Source organism: Oncorhynchus nerka, linkage group LG22 (assembly GCF_034236695.1).
Source record: "Oncorhynchus nerka isolate Pitt River linkage group LG22, Oner_Uvic_2.0, whole genome shotgun sequence".
In the NCBI taxonomy this organism is placed as follows: domain Eukaryota; kingdom Metazoa; phylum Chordata; class Actinopteri; order Salmoniformes; family Salmonidae; genus Oncorhynchus; species Oncorhynchus nerka.
In genome coordinates this window covers 48,105,359-48,109,808 of record NC_088417.1, presented here as the reverse complement: position 1 = coordinate 48,109,808, position 4,450 = coordinate 48,105,359, and the positions used below count along the sequence as shown (strand labels likewise).

Here is a 4,450-nt window from a genome sequence, read left to right as displayed (position 1 = left end):
CGTTACGGGTTGTTCTATCGTTGTCGGGTTTGTCGGGGCCGAAATTGTCTGACTCGCGTTCATACGATTAATTAAGGTTATGAGGGCTTCGGGAATCTGGGATAACATGTTTTCCTCAACCCCAACTGTTTCATACGATTAATCATTTCTAAGAGTTCGGCTGGAATCTGTGTTAATATGCTTTCATCTAACGTTCCTGAATCGTTCATATGTCTTATAACTTCTAGGAGTTCGTCTGGAATCTGGGATAAGAGGCTTTCAACTGTCTCCCGTGTTGCGTAGTTCTGCCATTTTTGGATAATTAAGAGTGTTCGTTTTTTTCTTTCTGTAATGGTTGGTGTTACATGTATGATTTTAGCGTCTGTATTTGCGTTTTTTAATGGGGTTGCTGTTTAACATGCGTGGAATTGTTCTATGCCAGAATAACATATCGTCTCTGTACTGTCTCTCAATTAAATCCCCCAGTCGTTTGTATAGCAAAACATTCCTCGATTTCAAAGCCCTGGAAAATAATGTGAAAAACCTTTCTTGTTCGTCTGCAGGTATTGAGGCCGTAGAATTGACTGGGTCTATAAGGTTGGCCGCATCACAGAATAGCTGGTCATCAACATCTGACATGTCATTAAAAACAGGTCTCTTGGGTGTTTCATTCGAATGCTCGGGCGCCGGAATCCCCCAGCTCTAGATTTATGTGGTCGTCTGTGCCGTTTTTCGCCGGTGCGGAGTCTGAATGAAAATAATACATACATAATTACGTTATTAGATATAAAAATATATATGTTAGCTACATACAAATGTCAAATACCTTTCCTTTATAATAATATATATTAACAGTACATAGTTAAAATACCTCGGCTTTTTTGGCGCTTGTTGTGACGAATCGCCGAAACCGGGGGTGTGTGACTTTTTCCCTCTAGCTTTCCAGATTCTGCTGGGTCTGTCTCCGGGCAGTCTGAAAAAACATTATTTGTCCTTGTTTTAACATAGGCTATCAACAGATCTATAACTAATAAAAAGGCTGATAACTAATAACAAAACTGTATAATGGTCCCATACCTTGTCCCTGGAGCGCCGGCTCGTGAAGCAGCAAGTTCCCGGCCCAACAGTAGTTTTCGGGTGGGCTTGATTCTGAGCAGTGATCAAAGTCCTGCGTGTCAGCTGGCCATAACGCATCCTTTATCATAAAGGGCTGTATGTCGGCTGTAAATACATAAAAATAGTTTAAAAAAATAGTACAACCTATTTTTTAAATGTTTATATATAAATATTTCTTGGGTATGTGTTTAATTATAAGGACTTACAACGAAAAAAGGCCGTTGGTGATTGTCTGCCAGACTTTTGCTCCTGCGAACCCCCATCATGTTCCAGATCAGGTAAATCGCGTAAAAGCTGCGTAAATGTCGGGGATCCTAGATTCCATTAGAAAATGTTAACAGTTATACGCTATATCTACACTTTTTTTTTTTTTTTACCTATATTGGGCTTTTGGCCTGAAATACCCAAATAACTAGGGTTTAATATTCCAATAATATTCAAACAAATCTTAAAATATGTTTTTTTCATTTACTCACCTCCAGAAATATCCATTATGCGAGATTCCCTTATTCCGAATATTATTATTATTATTTTAATCTGTCCGTGCAGCTCAATATTCGGGCCTTTATGTTTGCGCTAAAGCAATGCTGACAACGTTAAAAATAGTTCTGTCCCTAACTATCTAAAAGTTCGGAATGAGTTTTTTGAGAGATGTATGCTACACGCCAACAACAGGAGGGGATGTCGTGACATTCTGTCTGCAAACCGGGTGTGTGGGGGCCGCAGATTAGAGATATCTATGTTTAACCCCCGCTGTTCGGCTGATATCTCGACATGCCTTATGCATGATAGTGCACACCTTGGTTTCAAACGGTTCTCTACAGATAAGAGTTCTGGGACCCCCCAACTTTAGGATTTTCACACACACACACACACACACACACACACACACACACACACACACACACACACGCCTGTTGCTCCGCCTCAAGACCCCTCCCACACACACACACACAAACACTCGGATTCTATTTTACTTCGTGACAGAGTTGGAAGACGTTGTTAAATAGGTTTTTCCCATAGTTAAAGGGTGAGATACCGTTTTTAAACATTCCTTTTATTGAATTCCAAAATATTTCGTACAACCTTTAAGACATGTTTGAATTAAGTAACCCATTTGAATAATATTTAAACATGCAGCACACGTGTTTTATGTAAAAATAAAAAAAACCTTGGATGCAGGTCTTTGTACATTATTACAAACTTTAATAAAACGTAATGTTCATAACATACCCAATGTATGAATAGACTATAAAATAATACATGTTTTTTTTTTCAGATCTTACAGTTGTCTGCGCCAGACCCTAGCTTGAGAGAAAAGAGCGCTACCCCTTAGTTAAATGGGGGGGTATACATTTTCAAAAATTAACACCTACATTTTAACACACGTTATAATTCAACATTTATTTTAACTATTTCTTACAGATATATGGGGTCCTGTTAGCCCTGAACATTATCCGTTTCCAATTCCCCATCACAAAGTCTTTTCCGCGCTCCGTCGAAGCTCTGTCCACTTTCCTGCCAGGGAAAGATCCGCCTTCGAACTTGTTGTTCTTCCGGTGTATGTCTCAACGATAACATATGTTGTTCCGGGGTATGTCTCAACGATAACCTAGGCCATCGTCGTAATTGTTCACGATTTTCGAAAAGACTGTCCAGCTTATTCATCAGGGTTCGGAAAATGTGGTAATCGCGCCATTTAAAACTGAACATTATTTGAAAAAAATTTACATCCTTGCATGCTTTGGAGGATACATATGGACTGACCGTTTTCGTAGCATTTGACCTGTCAAATTGTTCACATGCTAAAATTGTCACTCTGGAGTCCGGGGTATAACCCATGGATGTAACTCTCAGGGCCATTAGGTCCTGACGTCCACAGACTTGTTCTTCCTGCGCATATCCTGGCAGCCTTGAAGCACTCAGGGCACGTTCCATTTGACACAAAGCTAGCCTTATTTTAAGCCATTCTCGCATCCTTAGCGCTAGAGAAAAAGGCTCGGGTTCTGCACGATAAAAGGGTTGGGACACGCTGTCTGTGAATATCTTAACCGTAGATTCCTCCGGGTTGAATATGTACGAAATATGGCCCTCGCTTGTACACAGAAATCCGTTAAAACATTCGGGAGCCTCTAGCAAAATATCCTCCAAGCTTTTGGCGTTGGGTTCGTGACATGAGCTACAGAGCACTCCGAGAATTCCCCTTGTAGACATATTTTTAGATGCTTAAAGGTCTTAAAAAATGGCTTGTTCTGGCCATTTATAATGCTGAGGCCCCAGCGCTATCTATAGCCCCAGACATTCCTGCTTCATAGATAACAACCATAAGGGAGATAAAACTGGGGGGGGCATGGGCCCCAAAAGTTCAAACACCCTCTAACACATGACCACACGAACAGGGGGGCGGGCGGGGGCACATATTCTGTACAGGTCATCAGGTCATAAGGTCAGCAATCAATCAAATTTGACACGCGCCGTATCCTATTACTCTCTCTCTCTCTCTCTCTCTCTCTCTCTCTCTCTCTCTCGGTTTCACACTGTTTTTGTCCTCAGGCATTGCCTACATATTACATCGAGAGGAATACAAATTAGCTTCCCTGGGTTTCCCTGTAAAAGGTTTCATGACGACGACCATTCTGACTATAGATGATGAGAGTGAGGGACATGGTTGTCTTTTGCATCCTCCAAAACTCTAATCCTGCCGTTCATTCAAAGTAATACAGCCTCTCTTTAGGGATCACAAGTTAGAGCAGGACAGAGAGAAACTTTGAAACTTCAATTGTCACTACCACATCGCCCCAAATAATGCATTGAGTCCTTTCCTAGACAGATAATCGGTTACAATTTGTTCAAGCCCCTCTTGACAAACTGCTCCATTTCTCCTGTTTAGAGCAGTGCGAGGTGTTGTAGTCGAGCCTGGCACTCCTCAGCGACTGTCATTGTTTTCCATTTGTGACGACAGCACCACCTCCTCCACTCAGGCAGCACACTCCGGGGAGACGAGGCTTCGAGATCTGCTGCCGATCTGCCGTGCTGCCGCACTGCTCCAGCGCCCTGGGAGTGGAGTCAATCTACCCTCCCAAACTCCATCTCCATATGCAGCAGGAGGAGGGAGCGACAGACACCATTGCGGAACTATTCGAGACTGAGAGCGCCTAGTGTGAAACTGCTGTAGCGTGCCACGCTACCGGTGCTTACAGGAGTGGCCCTGCTGTGCATAGAATTCAATTTATTTTCTTTTTTACATTCAGGGGAAGTCTACTTTACGCTTGCACATACTCTGTTCCACTAGTAGACCTTGATTTTGCCAGGAAACCTCTCTGATAGTGTAAGAAAGTGTGTACGGTGTGATCAA

General features: G+C 42.2%; 2 long non-coding RNA genes across 2 annotated transcripts; both read right to left on the bottom strand.

Annotated features, from left to right (window-relative positions):
• Positions 1-660: 660 nt before the first annotated feature.
• Positions 661-1,138, bottom strand: LOC135563885 (uncharacterized). Its single transcript, XR_010460628.1, has 3 exons — positions 1,057-1,138; positions 851-952; positions 661-726 (listed from the first exon to the last, which is right to left on the bottom strand). It is a non-coding gene; the product is annotated as an uncharacterized LOC135563885 (long non-coding RNA).
• Positions 1,139-1,141: 3 nt separating this feature from the next.
• On the bottom strand, positions 1,142-2,936 carry LOC135563884 (uncharacterized). Its single transcript, XR_010460626.1, has 3 exons — positions 2,519-2,936; positions 1,302-1,409; positions 1,142-1,200 (listed from the first exon to the last, which is right to left on the bottom strand). It is a non-coding gene; the product is annotated as an uncharacterized LOC135563884 (long non-coding RNA).
• Positions 2,937-4,450: the final 1,514 nt, after the last annotated feature.